This window comes from Ctenopharyngodon idella, chromosome 24, assembly GCF_019924925.1.
Source record: "Ctenopharyngodon idella isolate HZGC_01 chromosome 24, HZGC01, whole genome shotgun sequence".
NCBI classification, from domain to species: domain Eukaryota; kingdom Metazoa; phylum Chordata; class Actinopteri; order Cypriniformes; family Xenocyprididae; genus Ctenopharyngodon; species Ctenopharyngodon idella.
The window spans coordinates 9,323,905-9,348,489 of NC_067243.1; the positions used below are offsets into that span (position 1 = coordinate 9,323,905).

The window sequence follows — 24,585 nt, forward strand, 5'->3', positions numbered from 1 at the left end:
TGACTAAAACTGTTCTGTATATATATATATATATACTGTAAAGTACTGTGCAAGTCTTAGACACATTTGATACTTCACAATTGTGTTTTAGGATGGTTATTTATGTTTTGCTTTAGTGTGCTGGTAGGAAATAACAATTAGATTTAGAACATTCCTTAAATGTGCATTCAATGGATTTAGGCCATTTAATTTACATACACAGTACTGTATAGTGTATGAATGTATTTTTTCCTTAAAAGTGCAATGTGTAAAATTTGGGAGGATCTATTGACATAAATGCAATATAATATACATAACTATGTTTTCAGTGGTGCATAAAGACCTTATATAATGAACCGTTATGTTTTTATTACCTTAGAATGAGCCATTTCTATCTCATACACCCCCTCCATGTCAAGTATGCTCCAGCATGTTTCTACAGCAGCCCTAAACGGACATACACTCTACAGAGCGCGTTTCATCACTATGTTGTCGTTGTTCTTCTTCTTCATTGGTGTTTTTAGAGGCAGCTTGCATCATCACTAAGTTGAATACGCACAAAGTAGTAGTAGTAGTCGTCGTCTGGTTTATTAGAAGCAGAGACCGTTCTTTGTTAGAAGTAAGAAGAAACCTCATTGCTTCACACAAGCTACTCTCTACTGTCTCAGACGACAACATCTTTGTCAGACGGCCACCGTAGCTTCTCCGAAAGGGAGGGGTGCGAGGGTTGCCAGATACAGCTAAAATTTATACATTGCACCTTTAACTCTTTCAAAATTAGAGCTTAAAAAGTTGTTAATAAATGTGTTGTACAATAAATGTGCCACTGGATTATTAAAACTACTGTATAAACTTGTTTTTCATTTCAAGGGGTTTGAATTTATGAAAAAAGAGAGCGAGTGCTGTGAAACATGTACTCAAGTGGCCTGTATTTATGATGCACCAGACAACACCAGACATATTCTCACGGTAAAACATTCTCAAACTTTTCTACATTCTTTCAGTTCATCAGACAAAGAATCTGCTCTGAATTATTCCTCATGTGTCTGTCTTTTTTGTAGGATGGTGAGGAGGTCAAGTACAAATGTGAAACACTTACCTGCCATCAAATTAATGACTCATTTGTGACTGAGAAAACCAACACAGGATGTCCTTACTTGAGTTCACAAGACTGTGGGCCTGTGAGTAGTTTTTCTAGCTTTAAAGGGTTAGTTCACCCAAAAATGAAAATTTTGTCATAAATTACTCACCCTCATGTCGTTCCACATCCATAAGACCTTCGTTCATCTTCGGAACACAAATTCACAAAGATGTTTTTGTGAAGTCTGAGAGGTTATTGTTTCTCCATAGAGATCCAACACAACTATCACTCCAACGTCCAGAAAGGTAGGAAAAAGACATCATTAAAGTACCCATGTGACTCCAGTGGCTTAAACTCAATTTTATGAAGCAACGTGAGTGCTTTGTTTGTGCAAAAAAACATAACTTAGCAATTTATTTACAAAATAATATCCAAAGCGTGTTCATGCAACAATGCCAGCTCTCGCGTGAACACAAAACGCATGCGTTGTGATGCTCTCGTGAACACTCGTGCATGTATGTTGAGTTGACGCACGAGTCTGAACACAACGCGCAAGCTCTCGTGAACACACGTTGCAGATCAATATTTTTGTAAGTAAAGTGGTAAATTATGTTTTTTTTTTGTGCAAACAAAGCACTTGTGTAGCTTAATGAAATTAAGTTTAAGCCACTAGAGTCACATGGAGTACTTTAATGATGTCTTTTTCCTACCTTTCTGGATCTTGGAATGATAGTTGCGTTGGATCTCTATGGAGAAACAGAAACCTCTCAGACTTCATCAAAAATATCTTAATTTGTGTTCCAAAGATGAACGAAAGTCTTACGAATGTGGAACAACACAATGGTGAGTAATAAATGACAGAATTTTCATTTTTGGGGTGAACTAACCCTTTAAATACGTCACACACTTGTTCAGTTTGTATTTTCAGTAGCTGTTGCTTTCTGAGATATTACACTGTTTCTTAACTTATTATACACATTCATTAAGGAAGTTTTTACAGCACCAATGCAGCATTATGTTCTCAGATAATGACACTGCGTCATTGTTGATCGGTTGCAATGTGGCACGTGACCAGTGACATTCATCCATCTTCCACCTGATTAATAAAATGATCAACTTGTCTTTCACTCCAAGGGGTTTGAATATGTGAAAAAAGAAGGAGAGTGCTGTGGAGAATGTAGACAAATGGCCTGTGTTTATGATGCACCAGACAACAACACACAGACTCTCAAGGTACATTTGAAAACATTCCCAAACTTTTCTTCATCATTTCACTTCATTAGAAAAACAGTCTGCTCTGTTCTTCAATCCTCATGGAGTCTGTCTGTCTTTTGTTAGGTTGGAGAAGTCAAGAGTTACACATGTGAAACCGTTACCTGCCGTCAAATTAATAGTTCATTAATCAGTGAGAAGACCAAAACAGAATGTCCTTACTTGAGTACACTTACCTGTGGGCCTGTGAGTAGAATCTCTAGCTTCAACTCCACAACAAACACTTGTTAGGGCCCAAGCACCGATGGTGTGAGAACCCTATTGTATTTGCTCTGTCAATTCTTCTTGTTCTCCTCAATGAATCACATTTTTGAGGGCCTAAACATGTTTGAAAACTCATGAAACTTTGTACAAGCATCAGAAGTGGTGAAAATTTATGTCTGATATGGGTTACAGAATTAGGTGTGGCAAAATGGCTCGATAGCGGCACCTACAAATTTTCAATTAAACGCCCTTTGAGCTACGTTTCACGTACAGGTATGAAATTCGGTAGACACATGTAACAGCCCAATACCTACAGTGGGAGCAAAATCTGAAAACCCAACAGGAAGTGAGATATTTTGAATTTTCTCTGCAAAATTTTTGCGGTTTTTGACATTTCCAGACGTTGTACTTTAACGAACTACTCGTAGACATTTTATCAGATAAACATCATATTTGGTCAGTGTAATCTAAATGCCTTTGCGATGTTTATAATTGCAAATCGCAGTGTATAAACTTGTTTTTCACTCCAAGGGGTTTGAATATGTGAAAAAAGAAGGAGAGTGCTGTGGATCATGTACACAAGTGGCCTGTATTTATGATGCACCAAACAACACCAGACAAACTCTCAAGGTACATTTGAAAACATTCTTAAACTTCATTTGTTCAGCTCAGCAGACAATTAATCTGCTCTATTCTTCAATCCTCATGGATTTTGTCTGTCTTTTGTTAGGATGGAGAAGTCCACTATTACACATGTGAAACTGTTACCTGTCGTGAATTTAATGGCTTATTTTCAACCGAGAAGACCAAAACAGAATGTCCTTACTTGAGTTCACCTAAATGTGGGCCTGTGAGTAGAATCTCTAGCTTCTGGATTTTTTTTTTTTTTTTTTTTTTGGCTTATATAAAATTTTTTGCACATTTTTCCATCTATTGAGGAAGTTTACACAACCCTAAAGGCCTGTTCACACCAAGAACGATAACTATAAAAATAACGATAAAGATATAGTTCTAAAAATCATTTTAAGTATAAAAGAATAGCACTGTCCACACCACAGCTATAAGGATAACGATATAGAGAAACAATATCGTTGGGATCACTTTCAGAACGATTTTTTTCCAGCTGTTGAACGATAAAAAACTGACAACCAATCAGAATCCATTCTGATTTAAGGGCTCGCGCATTTAAAATGGCAGAGAAGTTAATCGCCGAGGTCCAGAAAAAAGCGACTAGTTTTACAAATCAAATCCCCTTTTCAAGGATACTTTAAAGAAAATGGATGTATGGAAAACAATCGGTCATACCCTCCAAATAAATGGTGAGAAGTGTCAACGATGAGATTATTATGCCACGCTAGCAAACAGTGTAACGTTAAAATAAAATTACCTCAGATATCCAGCGCTAGTTTCGACAACATTGTCTTGCTTCCTTGAGTTGCAGTGAAAAAGACTAGGTGTTGTTTTTATTCCACTATATTGACTTCGTCAGCTAAATTTAATGTTAGATTAGATCATTACATTTGCTGTTCACTCGAAACATAGCATGCTGAGGACATCTGCTGGTTAAAACCGTGTAAATGCAACAAGAACAGCAAAAATATGTTGTACTTGTACACTTAGAAACCGAAGCGCGTGAGCTTAAAATTAACAGACCGTTATCGTTCGTTGGTGTGGACACAAATATAGTTATCATTATAGTTATTTATCTTTATAGTTAAAGTTCTTGGTGTGAACGAGCCTTAACGCAGCATTGTGTGCTCACGTCCAGTGCTAATGTTTTACTTATTTTTTTCTTTTTAAGTATTGCTTAAAAATTGAAAATGCAGTTGAAGGTTCAAGTGTATTATTAAAACTACTACTGTATAAACTTGTTTGTTTTTGTTTTTTTTACACTCCAAGGGGTTTGAATATGTGAAAGAAGAAGGAGAGTGCTGTGGATCATGTACACAAGCGGCCTGTATTTATGATGCCCCAGACAACACCAAACATGTTCTCAATGTACATTTAAAAACATTTTCAAACTTCTTCATTCTTTGAGTTTGACAGACTCTGCTCTGCTCTGTTCTTTAGTCTTCATGCACCTGTCTCTCTTTTTGTTTAGGAAGGAATGGAGTACAATTTCAAATGTATGAATGCAACCTGTCTGAATAAGAATGGCATGTTTATGACAAAAGAGAGCTATAAACAATGCCCGCCCTTTAACCGAGCTGACTGTAAGCCTGTAAGTAGAATATCTGTAACTCGAGGAGTGCACATTACACCCTTGTTCTGCTTTTGACACATTTTTTTTTTAACTTCATGAGGTCAGTGATGTCAAAAAAATTATCGCAGCCAAAGAAACACCTTCAAATAGTCCTCATTTACTCATTTTCATATTGTTCCAAGCAAGAGGAATGGGGCTCACAATGACAAAAAAAAAAAAAAAACCATCATAAAAGTAGTCTTCTGGTCTTCTTTGTGAGGGACAAAATTTCAGTTATTCAATAAAAATCTTGCTTGACACTCATGGTCAATATTCTGTTTAAAAGAGCAGCTTGGACATTATGCTGCAATATAATTAACTCCTTTTGAAAGAAAGGGTGAGTGACTGATGACAAGATGGGACAAAAATATATATATATATTTTTTTAAGTTAGAGAATTTCATGTAATGTTTTAAGAACATAAAATGTCAATTGTAGTAAATCAAAGAAAATTACAATATGTTTTTTAAAAGTAATTTTGTTCAGATGGCTATGATAATTGTTTTGTATGGAAGCTTGTTTCTACCATGGGATACATTTTTTTTTTAAAAGGAACATGAAAAAATGTCACAATTACCTTTTTTATTTTTTTTATTCTGTGGCGAACCAAAAAACTAAGGAAGCTTGTTTCCGCCACAAAAAATAAAAAAGGTAATTCTGACATTTAATCTCACAATTCAGACTTTTTTGTCGCAATTTTGAGTTTATATCTTAAAATTCTGACAATTCTGAGAAAAAAGAATCGCGAGATGTAAACTCAGAATTGTGAGAAAGTTTATATCTCGCAATTCTGACTTTTTTTAAGTCTGAGCTTACATCTGGCAATTTTGACTTTTCCCCCTCAGAATTGTGAAAAAGAAAGTCAGAATTGACTAAGCATTGAAAACGCTCAGACAAAATCTGACTCTGAGCTTTGAAACATACAACTAAGATTATTTAGTAAACTCTGCTCTTTTTATAATCATCGCTTAGTCTCCTGCTTATGCTCTTCCCTGGCTTTCGCAGTCAAACTCTTAGGCTGATAGAAGACTTGTATCTTCTGGCAGGGATTCGGCGTCTGGGGGTGGATCTAATATATCTGATATTTCTGACGTTGAGTTCCATCCGAACTAATATCATGCTTCCATAGTTTTTAAGATTTGACCATACTTTACAAAATTTCTAAGCAATGTTTCCTTTCTATATTTATGTCCTTATAGGAAACAGTGAAATATGACAAAGACGGATGCTGCGAGATCTGTAAGATATTGTTTCCTTGTACAAAACATTCTGACAAAAATGTTCAAATTGTTTTGTCCACCCTATTGTATTTATGCAGAACATTTAATAGATGTTACATAAATAACATATTAGGCACAGCATAAAATGCATGTCTGCCTCTATCATCTCTCAGGTGAACTCAGCAACTGTGTTCTTGAGAAGAACCGCACCCGTCTGCATGTCAATGAATGCACTTCCATCGAGGATGTAGAAGTTACTTCCTGCGCTGGCCACTGTGACGATGGATCAATGTGAGAGCATTACACACCTGTTGATCACACACATTTTTTTTTCCTATCGAATTCTCAGAAGAACCATAAAAGTCTTAGTGTTACAGAGTAAAACTAATTTATTTGCCATTCATTTTATATGAGGTTTGCAGCTGGGTTACCAAAATTTAGGATGTGTGCAAATACAGTATAAAACTTTTTTTGATTTGTGTGGTTTAGTTTAATTAAGGAGAAAAACTTTCACTAAAGCCTTCCTTCCGCCAGAAAAAATAGTCCCTGACCATGAACAGCAACAGAAGTTACATTACTACACCATTAGATGGTGGCAAAGACTGTCTTTATGAGTGTGTCAGTCAGTAGCGAAGACTTTTATATTGAAAAGACTGAATTGTTTTGAACACGGAGCAAGACGCAACTGACAAATGCTTTGACTAGCGCTGTCAGTCATGGGAAAACCCCTTAACTGTTAAAAGGACAAGATAATACATCGGACATTTAAACAGATTTTTTATTATGAACATAGGACTGACCTGAAGGAAAATGCTAAATCTGAATCCAGGTAATAAACTCACTCACCCGATCTCTTTCTCACAATACTCTTCTACATAATACAGTAAGCTTCAATGAACAATATCAATTGAAACAGTTTATGTTGCTAAGAGTGGTTGCTAAGGATGGTTGCTAAGAACCGTCGGGTGAAGCGGTCATAGCCGTGTTTTATTGTGAATAAAACACAGCTATTGACCAATCAGAATCAAGGACAGGAACTAACCGTTTTATAAATCGCATTGTAATATAATAGTTGCCAAAACAACAACAACAAAATCCACAAAAACAAATCACATTGAAACTGGTTTCTGAAAGGTCTCCAAAAATGGCTCAGAAAAGCCATTTTGGTTGATATTTTGTCAAGTATCTGATGAAATTCATGCATTTTTAAAGTTTCTAAAGCATCTAAATTTTTGTGTGGATACTGTATATAAGGATAAACTCACATTTAGCTGTGCTACAGTCATCTGACCAGTGTTTTCTTGGAAATCTGCACAGGTATTCAATGGAAAATGACATCATGATGCACAGCTGTTCTTGCTGCCGGGAGGAGAGTATCATCCGTAAAGAGGTGATGCTGAAGTGTGCCAATGGCAGCGAGATCCTTCATCACTACACGTACATAGAGACCTGCAAATGCACTCCTACCATGTGTGAAGACACTGGAAAAAATGAACATGGACAATTTACAGAAATAAATCTTGTAACACTTCCTGGGATAAAAGAACCATAAAAAATATCAGTTTAGGGGACTGCACTTAGGGTAAAAATCTGCACATTTCATGATATAATGTTAATATTCCATCTAAAGTAATAAAATCTATATAATATACTCATAACCACTGTAATAATACAGTTGGTAAAAGGCAAATGATGAATTAGAGTTAATCACAAGTCACTTTTCCACAAGCTGAGGTAAATACTAATATCTAGATTCTAGAAGGTGCACACAAATACAAAACACCAACACGTGTGACACGAAAATAATGCAAGAAACATTAAACAACATAAGATATAACATAAAAGTTACATAATTAATAACAAAAACAAACAAGAAAAAATTAATGTCAATTATTTTATTTAGTGTCACTCAGGGAATTGTTTACAGTTTTTCACTGTAAATAAGATCCATAACAGTATTTTACTGTAAAATTACATAAAATGGCCCATTAGTAATCAATTAACAGGTTCTTGCCATTGCTCTCAGTCTTTTATTAAAATTACAAACATTGTTTTACTGTGTAGACCACCTGTGGATAAAAAAGATCCCATCTGACCTGCTGATCTGTCACAAGAAAGCAACTATTTTAAAATATATAACCGAAAATGACAATAACAATGATTTAAGCTGATTGTTGTAGTGCATTAATGGCTAAAATTATTTTGGCAAATATTGCACCTCATGTTTTCTTTGGTTTGATCGAAGGGTGTAGGAATTTCTAAGCATAATCTAAAAAAAAAAGATCTAGACTATTCTTTTTGGTAATGCATGATATAATGTTTTTTTCCTTCCAATGAAATGAATCAAAATCACAATAAAGCATAATAAAGAGCATCACTTACAGTCTTGTGGATTTTTATTTTTCCTTTTTTTATTTTGAAAAATTGCCAGCTTGCATACATTGATAGTACAAAGCATTGGAGTACAAGTAATTTGAAGAAGAAATTAAGGATTTCCTTTTCTTTTTATCTGTATCTTAATTTATCATTTTATGCTATTTATCATTGTAACCTATAGCCCTACTTAAATGTAATCTCCAGTACATGGTTTCATGTGAAAAAAAACTCTTAAAAATTTTCTATAACCATGTTTAATTTAGATTTTGAATCTCACCGTATACATAAAGCCTTCAGTACCTGGCCAGGGAAAAAGTGCATTGTCTACATCTTACCATAAGAGGTCACTGTTGTCAACCTACTGAAAGGGACAAATTTCCCTCAAGTTATTTTTTGCACATTTCTGTTGACATCAGTGATCTTGAAACAATTATCCACACGTTCTTAATTTAGCATATTATAGAATACCAGATTTTGATTAAGTGGTTAAATATTTTTGAATAATAATGACCGTTAACCGACGTCCGGCGCTACTTGAATGTGTTTCTTATCACATAACCATCGTCCGATTTGCCTCAGATTTTGGCTTTTGTCTGTAATCTCCATTAACATCGTCGAATGGAAAAGCATTCGTTGCTATGTACGGTATGTAATGAAATTTAAATTATGTAAATTAAATTAAATTAAATTTTCATGGCCAAGTAACCGTGTAAAAAGTTAAGGTACGTAGCCTACATTATTTCAAAATGAACCCGTTTAAACTGTATATCAGAGCTCTCAAGTTTTATTAAAAGTTTGGAGTGAGATTACATCTGTTAGGGGAGGAGCCACTCAAATATTTGCAGCAGTGGCCCCTCTGCTCCACCAATTCTCTCAAGTTTTTGCTAGCAGTTTAATTTTACCTACAGTGTTGTTCATAATTGACCAGCACAAATAGAAATTATGCTGCTTGTTGATTGAAGTGCTTGTTCTTTGGCCTGATGACCTTTATGTTTTATATGCCTGTTCACACCTGAGTTCTCCTGTCTGCAAACAGAGCACCAGTTGTTGGAGCTGCTGGTGCCTATGGTAATGAATGGCCATTTGGTTGACCACTCACTTTTTAAAGTACACCTGGTGGCTGCGCCACTTAATGCTTTCTTCTTCTTCCCTGTCTTGTCCACTGTCTCCTTTATGGTCTCTTCTACTTTCTCTCCAACTGTCAATCTTACTGTCTTCTCCACCATCTCTGCCTCCACCTCTTCCACTGTCTCCTCCTCTGATCTAGCAACCTTTTTAGGGGGCTGACCCTTTGGTGCCCAGAATGAAATAATACTCTTTTGCTTTTTCTCTGACATCTTTGAAACAGACAAATGCAATGATTAATGTATGCATTGCCAGTAAATTAAATATTACTGAAATGATAGCCAGAGAGCTCTGCTTTAAAAGATGTAGTCTTAACATTGCTGAAAAGAGTATTAATACAGTAGAATTTGAAATAATATAATGAAATACATCTCTAGTACTTTCCTTAGTTTCAGATAGCCAAACTAAGCTTAAAGCAGTTGTGAGAGTTTTTGACTGCATCAATAATAATTTAGCATGAATTTGGCTATATTCCCCAACATCAGCTCTCACTATTTTTGATCACAGGCAAGTGATTTCATCTAGGAATTGTAAAATCAAAATGCTAAAAAAAAATGAAAGGGTTGGGTGTAGTTTTGGTTTGAACATTGGGGGGTTTAGCGGGGTCACAGGGCATGCTCCCTCATGAGATTTATTGTGCACTTATTTGTTTATTTTTTTGTGGTTACATCCACATACAAAGTTGGTTAACATAGCTGCATGTATTTTATATTTAAGCATCTAAAATCTTAAGCATTTTGAGAGAATTTTACTTAAAGAACATTACTTAAACGGTTCTTATATTGAAAATGTTAATTTCCTGTCATCTGCTAGGTTTTTCCTAATATCTGTAATTATTAGCAGAACACATTTTACACATGGGGAAAATCAATTGTGCTCTTGTCTTAATTCTAACTTGTACTTGGCCTTTTGAAAAACTATAGTTCTTGTAATTGTCTTGTAATATATTTATAGAATTTGTTACAATAAGGATATAATTACAGGTAACCCCCCCCCCACCCCCCCCACACCATTTCTTTAGACTACGGCAAAGACTTTATATATAGAAAGATGGTGCACTCGTATTATTATGAATGGGAGAAATTGCAACATGCAATATGGCAGAATAAGTCCTGCCTTCTAAATAAGAGCCAATTGCCGATTGGTAAAGTCAGGGTGTCACTGCAGCAACCGTTTTCAGACAGAAAGCGACAATGGCACCAATGTGCTATTTATTTATTATTTCAATAATAATTGAAATAATTGACAAAATTTCTTGTCTTAAAGGGACTTTGACTGAGGTCAATGCTCCCAAAACAATTAACAGAGCAAAAGAAACACACTCATAATTTAGCAAAACAACACCTGTTGATCACAAACATAGACTAGTCAATAAATTCTTAACCTTTAGGTAATGTGGATTGTCAACCTTAGAATGTGTGGCAAATTGTAATGCGAATTTTTATTTTAATTGTATTTTATTATTATTATTATTTTTAACCCTGTTACCAACATTTGGCAATAAACATTAAATAATTATCAATATTACAAAATTTTAAATGATACAATTAATACAAATAATATTTTGTGGAAAAATCTCTGCGCAAATGGACAACATGCAGGGTTACAAATTCAGCCTAATTTAAGCTTTCACTCAGTAGGGACTAGCTTGGGACAAAATGTTGATTTGTTGTTTGATAGGTAAACTTATTTCTCATAAAACTAAATAAAAATATTAGTTTTTGCTTGAGTAACAGGGCTGAGAAATATCATTGTGCTTGGTAATTAAAATTAGTTTATTAATCATTTTTACTACGCTGAATTGAATTCAACACAATTCAACAGATTGTCAAATTATGATGTTTGATTTTAATTGAGCATTCAGTCAAGAAGTTAAAGACCTGTGATGTGGGACAGGCCAAAACCACCATTTTAAAAAGGGGTTAAAGACATTTGATACATTTAAAACTTGCTACTTTTTATGCTAGGTTAATGTTATGTTAGATAATAGTTTATCTAACATATATACAGAGCTGGTAACTGATTACATGTAGTCTGGTTTACGTAATCAGATTCCAAAAATTAAGTACTTGTAATTATATTATATTACATTTCAAAATACTCAGACTACAGTTACTTTTTTATCGATTACATGATTAAATGTTATTCCCAAAATGGCAGTAAATTATTCATAATTCATTGATCTTCCCCTCTTCTTTTTTGTATCTTTTTAATTTTTCTTTCTAAAAAAAGTCTTCTGCTTATATATGTTCAGAAGGACTTCTAGGTTTGTGGAATTGCACTAGTCATTTGAATATGATTAAAAAAAATGATTTACATAAAATATATATATTTTTATCCTTCTTTATCCTTTTTAGTCAAATCAATGTGATAAATGAGTTTAGTCAAAAGTAATCTAAAAGTAATCAAAAAGTAGTCATTTTTGTCATGTAATTTGGAATCAGTAACTGATTACAATTTGTAAGTAATCTATCCAGCTCTGCATATATAATAGTTCCCTCAATAAAAAGAAACAATGCTTTAAAAACAGTAATGGGACACCACATTGAACTATGCTCATAAAAAGAGGGGAAATTACTTTAACACATCCACTAAAAATTGCATTGGCACCAGCTGCTCAAAAAAAATAAATAAATAAATTACTCAGAAAAGAGAACTTGGCACTGGAAAAAATCTCTAACATCATTTTTTAGCAAATTTGTCATTTTTAAGTGTGCCTTATGCATTCAAACCTTTTTTGTGTACACGGTATATCAGGATGCATTCATAAGAGCACATCCAGCTTACACTCATCTGACTGGTGTTTTCTTGAAAACCTACACAGATATTCAATGGAAAAGAACATCATGATGAACGACTGTTCTTGCTGCGAGATGGATCAATACAGCAATCGAACGGTGTTGGCCACGTGTGCCGATAGCAGCGACAAGACTCTTGTCTACATGTACGTAGAGAGCTGCAAGTGCACACCTACCAAATGTGTAGACAAGAACTACACAGCTTGACTACTGCTGATCTGAACATGACTCAATGTCACACTAAGAAAACAACAATTTTAAAATATGTAACTGAAAATGACAATAGTGATGATTTAAGCTGATGGTTATGGCTAAAATTATTTTAGAAAATATTGCACCATTTATTTTCTTTGTGGTTTAATCTAGGGGTATAGTTAACTCTAAGCAGTTATATATCAAAGGGGATTCTGGTCTCTTTTTTCTTTCATTCTTTACAATCCTTCGTAATGCATGATATAATGTTGTACTTTTCCTTCCAATTATATGAATTACAATCAATAAAGCATAATACAGAGCATCAATTACAGTCTTGTGGATTTTTTTGAATACCCGGATAGGTGCCAGCCTGCATGCACTGAAAACAAAACCAAACACCAACACTTCAAAATCAAATGTCTTATAGGTATCAAAATACAAATTGTGAGCTGAAAGTAATTTAGATATATTCTTTACTTAAGAATGAGGGAATAATCTAGTTAGCTTTTAACAATCTATAATGTTAAACTGTAGAATCACATCTTAAGTCAATTTACAGATTTCAGTCTACCTCTGTATTTACAGCACTTGCAAATGGGGAAAATGGAAATGTACCATATAATGCACCATATACAGCAGCAAACATTATACTTTCAATCAGCAAAGATTTGGCTTCAGAGACTGCAGTTATATTGCTGCTCAGGTGTTATGGGTTGAACTTGACACAACAGCATTTGGTCATTTAGACTTATTTTATAATGTTTACATATATATTCTCCATATAGAATGCAAACCGGACAGATGCATTTACATTTACAGCATTTGGTCATGGCCTTCACGTTGCTAGTGCCTCAATCTAGTGTTTAAACTAAAGAAATGCTATTTTATGAAGACGTTACACAACGAATAAATGTCATATTCTGATTCATGCAACAGTTTCCACCGGTGAGCACAAGCAGGAGTCGGTCGTTACCACGGTAACCGCTCTGCTTCTGTGCGCATGGAAAAGTATGGAAGATATACTGATAATTTATAATTGAAGTTATTTAATAATAGGCCTACTATAGGTTGCAATTGTAGATTACACTGACTTTAACTAAAATAACTGTTTTGCAGAACGTACCATGTTTGCTGTGTTCTCGTATTTACGGCTTTAACCAGCGGATGTCGCTAGCGTGCCACGCCCTTCTGCTCCGCTGCTTTGCGCATGCGTAGAAGTTTCTCATTACGAGAAAGTTTCTCAGTATTATGCGAAACTAAGTCATTATTACACTAAAGTTTCTCATTATTATGATTTACAGAACTGTGGCAGAAACGGGCTTCAGACACGTACCTGGCTGTTTGATTTATTTAGCCCACGAACTAGCTTTCCATTCTCACCCATTTCTCTAAGCCAAGCCCATCTCCGTTTATTTTTTTTACACTTTTGTCGATCCTTCCTGCAACTGTGTCCATGTTAGCTGAAATAAAGTTCTAGCTCAGAACGTAGCCTGACCATAGACAATAAATACAGACGAGCCTGACATGCACTTCTCCAAATACTAAGCGGGAATGGAAAACCCGGAGTGGATCCACAGCGGAGTGATTACAGAACGCTTAGAGTAGAGAGAGGAATGTGCTTTTGCTCCACTCCAGGCTTTGATCACATCCCACTCAGTCTTTCCTTAATTTAAGACCCATTAAAACTAAAATTAAGACATTTATTACACTATATTGAGAAATGTAAGCCTATTTACGGCCTTAAAATTATGAAAAGTGAATTTAAGACATTAGGACAGGCGGGAACTCTGCAATTAACGGAAATCCGTCGCAGCGACGAAGAACTTTAACCCATGTTTACAAAAAAAAGCTCTTATACAGGTATTTCCTGGATTATTATTATGAAACATTCTCTTCATTTGCAATGTCATTAGCTAATCAACAACTACAGTTACTGTCTTTAAATAATGCAACATGCAGCAAAACATCAATGTTTCTGGATCATCATTGACTGGAGCACAGGCTCTACTCTCCAGCACAATGGTAACCTCTCAAAACTCAGATAACAGAAACAGAACATTAAACACTAACAGACCTCTCTAGATCTCTGCATCTTCACATGAGGTGTTGATGTTTTATCAAAATGTATAAATGTCACCGTTATGGAGGTAAGCGCTTGCTTTAGTTTGGCTCTTGATCCTTGACGTTTCACCAATTGTTGTAACTGTGTGTTTCTAAAGCACATTTGTTACACAAAAAAAAAAAATCCTGTCTTGCTTTGGTATTCTCAGGCCCGGATTAACACAGTGTTAACCCCCCCAACATGAACATATCATCCTAAATATCTTTATTTCCATCATGAAAGGCATGTATGAGGACTACGCCCATCAAATCTTGTCCCGCGCCGCACTCTGTTGCACTGGGTCCCGCGGTTCTCTATCGCGATGCGACCGCAAACTAAAGGGCACTTTCATTTTCGTGATTAAAGGGGCAGGGCTCTTTATATTCTCTCTGTATTTATTGTATCGTTAAATGTTAATTTTGTATCCGTATCTCTCCAGCTAAATAATATATAAACAAAACATGACTTAAAAAAAAAAAAAAAAAAAAAAAAAAAGTCTAGTCATTATCTTAATCACTTGGTGCCCCCCTATTGGCTGGTGCCCCAGAGCACTCGCCCAATCCTTTCTATGGATAATCCAGCCCCGGATATTCTGAAATTTTTCATTCAGGATCTACACAGACATCAAGATCAACAATTTTCAGATAAACAGATCAGTTCTGAACAACCAGAAAAAATCTAATGTTAAAATATCAAGAATCAAGAGCTCATCTAAAGCAAACGCTCACCTCCATAACGGTGACTTTCAACTTTAACTTTATTCAACTTAAACTTTATTATTTTCTATAAAACATCCACGCAGAAGGCGATGTTCTCGTGACCTTGCGCAACGTTCCCTAAAAGTTCTCTAAAGGTAACGAAAATTCTGAACCTTTACAGAACATTCGGGATGTTCCTAAAATGTCCTCTTTTGGTAATGAAAGTGCTGCAGTTCAAGGTTCCTAATATGACATTCCAATTCGGTTATTTTATGGTCGCATAAGAATGTTACAAAGAGGATATTTGGGACATTAACAGAACGTTCCCACAAAGGGCACTTTCACTTTTGCGATAAAGTGATATTTCTAAAGGCAGAAATGATGTTCATTTATTTGTAAGCCAACTGAAACATGTACAAACTGTTTTTGGGGTCATACAAAGTTGTTGATGTGTAGAAAAAGAAAAAAAATGACCTAACTTAAAAAATAAGGCAACCTACCCTTAGGAAAACAAAGTTTATTCAAGTGTGCCATTAGCATAGGCCTACTTCTTTTAAACTAAAAATAAGAAAGTATACTTTCAGTCTACTTTTTATATACTTCTCAGAAATATACTTAAAATTTCACTTAAGTATACTTGACATACTGACAGAAAAGTCTAAGTACAGTAGTCAACATTTGAAGTGGGTGAGAGTGGTGTGGGAGTACCGGCCGACGGCCCGTATAGTAGAGATGATGGGAGAAACGAAGCTTATGTATCAAACTGCCAAAGTCACGTGATTTTAGTAAACAAGGCTTCATTACGTCATCACTGTTTCGAAACGTTTCAAAACAGTTCGAAATTTCAATGGTTCACCGGTAGAGGGCGATGATAAAGTGAACCCATGAATCATGCAGATTCACTGAGAACAATTGAACAAGTGTCTAGGGCTTTACCCTATGGTTTTAACTGATCTCTGATCAGTTTTATACACTTGTAGATGTTTTAATTAGACATTAGAAAAATTAAAAAGAATAATGGTAGTTATTAATCTCTTATTGATCTGTTTAGCTTGAGCCATGGAACAGAAAAACAAGCCCCGAAAATTGATAAAAGAACACATACAGACACTCTATATTTAATCTTATTAGATGATTAGTTAATTGCATTTGATTGATTTTACTTTCAATAAAACTTTTGCAATACATTTGTAAAAGGGTATTTTTAATGCATATTTGGCCTGAGTTTTGTTGCATTTACACTGTTCTGACCACTAGGGTTCACCGTGGAGACGGGTGTCAGATCGTTTCGAAGCCTCGACACATTACGGCACATTTGCTTCAACTGCTTCAGTGTTTCACGAAGCCTCGATCTGCCCATCACTACTTTTTCAATATAATCCAAAAGTTTTCTTATTAAAAAAAAAAAAATCTCTGAATGTTGTATTTCTTTCATGTTGTTGTAGTCCTATGATAACACATAAAATCCTGCTTTGATAATTTTAAAGTTTTCATCATCATGTAGAAATTATTCTTCTAGACTCACACAGACATCAAGATTCAGTGTATGAACCTCGACAATGGTGACAAAATTTTCAGATAAACAGATTAACTCTGAGCATCACAAAACAAGCTACTAAAGTGACAAAAAAGATTTAAATTTATTGTCACCATTGTTGAGGTTCATATGCTGATTCATAATGTCTGTGTGAGTCTAAAAGACACTGTTCAAAACTCCCTCAGTGTAATAAATGTAAAAAAAAAAAAAAAAAAAAAAACTAACCGTTAATTAACGCAAAACTAATAGTTAACACACATTAAATAACCAAATCAATCTGATCAGAATTTCTCTTGGAATTGTGTTTTGGAAACACAGTTAAAGCAGTCAGAGAAAATCTAATGCTAAAATATCAAGAATCAAGAGCCCATCTAAAGCAAACGCTCACCTCCATAACAGTGACTTCAAACTTTATTATTTTCTATAAAACACCCACGCAGAAGGCGACATTCTCGTGACCTTGTGAAACGTTGCCTAAAATTTCTCTAAAGGTGACGAAAATTCGGAACCTTTACAGAACATTCGGGACGTTCCTAAAACGTCCTCTTTTGGTAATGAAAGTGCTGCAGTTTAAGGTTCCTTATATGACTTTAGGGGGACATTCCATTTTGGTTAATTTTATGGTCACATAAGAACGTTACAAAGAGGATATTTGGGAAGTTATCAGAACGTCCTATAGTAATAGTCCCCTAAACATTCCCAGAACGTCCTGAATGTTCCCTGAAGGTCCACCAAATAACGTCCCCCAAACCTTAAAAGAACTCCACATCATGACCGTCTCTGAACGTTCTGGGAACGTTACTAGACAACGTCCTTAACACCAGTGGGGACGTTCTGAGAATGTTCTGGGAACGTAAATTTCTAGCGGGGAACTTGTCACCTAGTAACATTCCCAGAACGTTCAGTGACGGTCACGATGTGGAGTTCTTTTAAGGGTTGGGAGACGTTATTTGGTGGACCTTCAGGGAAAATTCAGGACGTCTCAATTTTCACGTGACCACGAGAATATGCCTTATGGAACAACAGGAACTACATGTTCAAAGGCTGTAGGGATACTTTTGGGGGTAAGGCTACAGGTGTAGGTCTCAAGCTCATTCAGAGTGAAATAAAAGATGTTTCTAAAGGGTTGTGAAGTACTAAAGCTAGCTGTACAGCATGTTAACATTGTTACATATGGTTTAAGACAATGAGAGTGCTCATCATTTTTTCATTTAAAAGGCTAATAAATGATTTTTCCCCATTTTTCTTCGGAATTTGTTTTGAGATGTTTTTGAGAACTGACCTGTGCTGACATGGGGTGTTTCATGACTCTTTAATATTATCTATTATGCAGTATCATTTTAGTTTTTCTTTCTAACTTCTCTCATACACTCACACACAGAGGAGTCGGCTGCTGCTTTCTGATGGGACTGTAAAAGCCACCGATACTGGAAGTGGTCCAAAGATCAAGTACAATGAGAGAAACGTCAGGATGTACCTTGTCATTGACATCGGACTGACAATTTTGTGGAACCCCTAATCGAGAAACATTGGCAATAAAACAATGTAGCATCATAAAAGAAGTTACATTCAAAAAATGCCATAAGGTACAGATGGAAAGCATATTTGAATAAATAGTTTCCTGTAATGTGGTATACAAGAATCCAACATTTAAGGTGGGAAACGCATGTTTCCACAGGTGGATCCAAACCCATATTATGAGAACTGTGTGAAGGACTCTTGCTCATGTGACGCAGGTGGAGATTGTGAGTGCTTCTGTACAGCTGTGGCAGCTTACGCTCAAGCCTGCAATGAGGCGGGTGTTTGTGTCTTTTGGAGAACACCTGAGATCTGCCGTAAGAATGTGATTTTCGTGCATAATCTGATTCTGTGGATTCAGTATCTTCAGCCACTGTGCTGAAAAAATATGTGAATTAATTGATTGTCTAACTGATCAACGCTTAAAGTGTTTTCTTTTTTTTTAATGATGTATTGCAGTTTTATTGCAATTTAGGTAGTTTGTTTGTACACGTTCATACTTGTATCCATGTTTCTCTGTCAGCTGTGTAGTGACTACTACAATAAACATGGAGAATGCTCATGGCACTACAGTCCTTGTCATACACCTGATGGTATATGCAAATAACACTGGACCCATCCTGGAAGGTGAGTACACACTGTTTTGCATTTTTGAAGACTGAATGTACACACACTCGATATTTCTAGGCCTAGACAAATTCCAAGTATGGGTTATTATACTTGGCCTTTCTTGTCACTTTACAGTGTATTTAGTGCTAAACTGGGATTAGAAATTGTTCAAGCAATTAAAAACCAAAACAAACAAACAAATAAACAAAAAAAAAAAAAACATTTTTGGTGTGAAGTAATAGAAATGTATTTATTTTTTTAAGCAGGGCTGGAAATGGCTGTGATTCACTGGGGGACTCTAATTTGGAAATATTTATTTAGTTATTTATTTATTTATTACTTTCAATGACCTTTCAGATGTATTTAAATATAAAATCTTATATAAAGAATACTCCGCTGCATTTGTTTATTATATATCTGTCATTGCACTATGTTTTTGTGCTGAATTTGTATTGTAAGGCTATTGAGTGAAAAAAAGATGCCCTTTCATTTCCCTAATAAAGTGAACTAATTTGAACTTGAACACCATCCCCCTCAAAATTAATTCCTCGGACTCCATCCCCCTGTGTTCCCCCACATTTCTAGTCCCTGGTAACAACTAAGAATGTTTTTTTTTTTTTCGATGATTATTTTATCTAACATTTTCACATTAACCCTTTAAGACCGGATGGAGCGCCGGCGCTCCCATTTGCGTGTCTCTCTTTAAGAGCCAATAAAAACTGAATCCATATAGGTAGCACAAAAATTCTTTTTGCATACAAAACCAGAGACTTTACATGTTCAGATCAAGCCTCCAACATGCTTCTGTTGCGTTGTTTTCACCCTCTAATAAGTCTGAGTAATATGCATTTACAATAAAAACAGCACAGCCGCTAACTGAATACAAATATGTAGATTTCACAGTGCTCATAACTTCATTAAAAATGCACAGATCATAGAAAATGGCACATCATTATTTAAAGCAGACTGAACCCAAAATCAACATAATATATTGCGTTGATCACAAGATATTACTCACGGAATGATTTAACATACTTGGCTAAAAACATGTCTCTCATCTTTCGGGATGCAATGTGTATCCAATGTTCCTGGACCCATCCATGTTCGTTTTCCAATGTGGAATAACACAAAATAGGTATCATCTTAAAGCTTAGAATCTCATCTTTTTAATGCATCTAAGGAGAGCATCACCAAAAAATAATTTTTCTCCAATCTTATTGCCTTCCTGAGTTATTCCATGTCAAATAAAAAAAAAAAAGAACAATTATAAAAAAATTATATATTTTTTTTTGTCTTTTATCAGCAGTTTCTCAGCATAAAAATGTCCAAATGTAATGTTTTTTATATTTTCTAAAAATGTAAAAAGTGTTCTATCAAATTATACCTACCTTTTGACTCTCCTTGCTACAGTTTTGGAGTTATGAGTCTTTACTTTTGTGTATGTCGCTCAGAAAAAAAAACTCTAAAAAAGCCTTCAGGTCTTAAAGGGTTAAACTTAATTATACCAATCCTGTTGGCCTAATCTTATATTTTAAAACACTTGAAAAATGTGATTTCATATACAACAGCAACGACCAAGAAGAACACAATTTCTTTCATGCCTCTTTTTTTAAAACACTTTCGACTTCCAAGACGACTCTGCAATCTACAGGGAAAGAAAATTTTTGTACGTTAAGCATTTTTTCCTGCATAGCAGCCTATTACAGGCAATGTTAAAGGATTAGTTCACTTTGAAATGAAAATTAGCCCAAGCTTTACTCACCCCTCAAGCCATCCTAGGTGTACTAAGACTTTCTTCTTTCTGATGAACATAATCGCAGAAATATTAATAAATATTCTGACGCATCTGAGCTTTATAATGGCGGTGATAGGGATCAGTGAGTATGAGCTGAAGATAGTGCTTCCATCCACATCCATTCATCACAAATTTCCATCTGTACCTTGTTATGGCTTTCTTTTCACAGAGCGACTCCGCCCCTTGCACCCTCTCGTTTTCTTCCTCCCAGGGACCTGTGAGGAAAAAACAGCAGGGCAGAGGATCCCAGCGCTCAGATAAGAGTGAGCATACGCCGGCGTAAGTCCCGCATACCTAACTCTCTCTCCACAAAGAGAGGTTTCACCCGTCTGTTTCTCCCACCCTGACCAGCGCCCCTCTGCCATTGCGAGCGACCTGGTGTCATTTGGGGGATCTGATGAAGAGCTGCTGGATGACAGCATGTCCATAGCGGCCTCGGATGCCGAGGAGTGGTCGGCCCAACTTCATGACTCTGCCTCCTTGCCGTCTTTGGTGTGCCCCATACTCAGCCCGCCTACATCTTCCTGCCTCTCATGCTCTCATTTCCATTGACGGCGCCAAGCAGAAAGGTTATGAGAAGCTGCCTCCTTTGGACGAAGCTGTGGCCGCACACCTGTGCCCGCCCGCCGCCATTGGATGGAAAACGAAGGTCACCCACCCATCCAAGCCCTGCTGCACTATGTCGGACCTTGCTTGACGGGTGTACTCATCAGCCGGCCAGGCAGCTTCTGCACTCCACACCATGGCAGTACTCCAGGTGTACCAGGCTAAGCTAATGCGGGCCCTGGATGAGGCTGGTCATGACTCAGCCACCTTCAAAGAGCTGCGCAGCGCCACAGACCTGGCCCTGCATGCCACCAAGACCACGGCTCAGGCTATTGGGCGTTCGATGGCCAGCCTGGCGGTGCTGGAGCACCACCTGTGGTTAACGCTGACCGAGATCAAGGACGCAGACAAAGTCGTCTTCCTCAACTTGCCTGTCTCCCCCACTGGTCTCTTTGGTCCCGCTGTTGATGGTTTTGCTTAGCGCTTCACAGCCGCACAGAAATTGTCCCAAGCTATGCAACACTTCCTGCCAAAGTGCTCCAGCTCTGCTGCTTCGAGCCACCCCAAACCTGCGCCAGCTCAGCAGCCACCCAAGGCTACGCCGCCAACCACATAGCCCGCGCCATGACCTGAGCACCGGCAGCACTCGCGCTCTGCTAAGCGCCACCCCTCGAAGTGACAGGGACCCTGGCCCAAGATAGTGCTGGACCCTGCACCTCAGAAGTTGGCCTGATGCCTGAGAAAGGAAGAGGAGAATGTTAAGTCCTGCTTCGGCCGGACCACCTTCCAAAATGCCTCGCTCTATTTTCCTGTCACCCCAATCAGTTCCGGGTGCTTGAGAAAATGTGTTTGTTGCCTGAACAGAGCCTGTTCAAATGCCCTGGCAGTGCACCACTGTTATAGTGAAAGTAATAAAAAACAAACATACTCAAAAAGAGAGCAAATTTCCTCTTCTACTCCATATGTGCACCACAGTCCCTCACAGCGACTTAGTGCCAGAACCTCTCCAGCCCCTTGCCACGCGGGCTGAGGCCTGACAGGCCATCCCCGGAGTGTCAACTTGGGTGCTGAACATAATAAAATGAGGTTATGTACTCCAGTTCACTCAACGGGTGCCGTTATTCAACGGCGTGGCCCAGACCTCTGTGGAAAGCAAGGATATATATCAACACACTGTCCTTCCGTTCGGGCTGTCCCTAGCTCCCTGCACCTTTACGAAGTGCATGGATGTGGCTCTCTCCCCTCTGAGACAGATGGGTATGCACATACAGAACTCGTTCTGGCCAAGTTGGAGGCGGAGCTTATATCTCACATATCCATCATCCTCAACCACTTAGAGTGCTTGGGGCTCAGGGTCAAGAGCTCATTATCTCCCAGACAACGTGTCTCGTTCCTGGGGATAATTTTAGACTCGACCCGCATGAGGACCGTGATCTCGCCAGAATGATCTCTGGCCATTCAGCAGCTTACGGAAAACGTTATGCCTGGGGCTTCTTGGCCACTCAGAGCGTTTCAGAAGATGCTAGGTCTAATGAGCTCAGCATCCCCAGCTCTACAGCTGGGCCTGCTTCACATGCGCCCGCTGCAGTTCTGGCTGAACCCACGAGTCCCGTCCCAAGCCTGACGACATGGTAGCTGCTTGCTCAAGGTGAACCAGGCGTGCTTCGCAACCCTGGCCTCTTGGAAGACCTGGTTCAAGCAGGGCGTGGCAATTGGGACGATGAACAGGAGGAAGGTTGTCTTTACAGATGCCTCCAAGATGGGTTGGGGAGCTCTGTGCGACAACCGTCCAGCCTTCGGCACTTGGAACGGCCCAGAAAGCGAGCTTCATATCAACCGTCTGGAAATGATGGCGGTCTCTCCAAGCCTTCCTTCCTCTCCTGGTGGGACAAAACGTCTTGGTCAGATCAGACAACATGACGGTGGTGTCCTTCATAAATCACCAGAACGGGCTCTCTTCAAAGCCCCTCTTCTCTCTAGCGAAAACCATCCTAGAGTGGGCCCAACGCAACCTGCTCTCACTGAGAGTAGCGCATGTACAGGGCGTATTGAACACAGGGGCGGACATGTTGTCCCGGAACAACCTTCCCTCAGAGGAATGGTCGCTCCACCCCCACACAGTTCAGAAAATTTGGGATGTCTTCGGGAGGGCAGAGGTCGAACTCTCTGCCTCAGAAGACAATTATCATTGCCCAATATATTTCTCAAAAACCAGGGATGCGCTTGCCCACCACTGGCCCAGCTACCTCCTGTATGCCTTTCCCCCGATCGCTCTGATTCCTCTGGTTGTCAAACAAATAAGAGAGGGTGCTCACAAGGTCCTCCTGGTGGCTCCTCTTTGGAGGACCCAACCATGGTTCTTGGACCTGTCTCAGTTATCGCCCAAGAAACCATGGCTGATTCCTTTGAGGCAAGACCTCCTCTCTCAAGCGAGAGGAATGATATGGCACCCCAGACCCGAGCTGTGGGATCTTCATGTGTGGTTTCTCAATGGGAGCCTGCAAGCCTCCTCGAGAATGTCTTAAACACCATCTCACAAGCTAGAGCTCCGTCAACAAGACGCCTCTACTCCCTGAAATGGTCCATCTTTGCCGCCTGGTGCACGGGCCGTGGCGTGGATCCATTGACTTGTGACATATCACAGATATTGTCCTTCCTTCAAGACTTAATGGATAGAGGCCGTACTCCCTCTACCCTTAAGGTCTATGTCACAGCTATAGCAGCCTCTCATGTTCCTATAGCAGGGCATTCGATTAGGGAGAAACAACTTGGTTGTTCGCTTTCTTAAGGGATCCAGGAGGTTGAACCATCCCTGTCCCCTCATGGTTCCTACCTGGGACCTATCCGTGATTCTTAGAGGTCTTAAAGGCCCTCTCTTTGAGCCAATCCAGACTGCCGACTTATGTCCCCTGTCGCTGAAAACCGCTTTCTGTGAGCCCCTGAAAGGTCTTGCCATGAAAGGTCTTCCAGTCACGAAGCCCAGACTTTCCAGATGGATTGTCAATGCCACAGCGCTCGCTTACTCCTCTTTAGGCCTTCAATGCCCTTTAGGCATAAGAGCGCATTCCACGAGAGGCATGGCCTCCTCGTGGGCATGGTCCTGTGGCGTTTCCATCACCATTATCTGTGCCTCGCCGTCCACATTTGTCAGGTTTTATAGCCTGGACGTTCCTGCGCTTCAGACACAGGTCCTTTCTACTTAAGCCTCACTGCTGTGACTTGCGTTTTTATGTTTTTCCTGTCATGTCCCCAACCATGTCCGGGTATAACTACATTTTATGCCCACTAT

At 38.0% G+C, this 24,585-nt stretch overlaps 1 protein-coding gene and 1 long non-coding RNA gene across 2 annotated transcripts in view; both read left to right on the forward strand.

Moving 5' to 3' along the window:
* Positions 1-24,585, forward strand: part of LOC127507718 (mucin-2-like) — a gene marked incomplete at its 5' end in the record, with an annotated part of 74,997 nt that overhangs the window by 40,755 nt on the left and 9,657 nt on the right. The gene's annotated exons all lie outside the window — the stretch shown is intronic.
* On the forward strand, positions 3,399-4,649 carry LOC127507554 (uncharacterized). Its single transcript, XR_007928377.1, has 3 exons — positions 3,399-3,855; positions 4,436-4,534; positions 4,638-4,649. It is a non-coding gene; the product is annotated as an uncharacterized LOC127507554 (long non-coding RNA).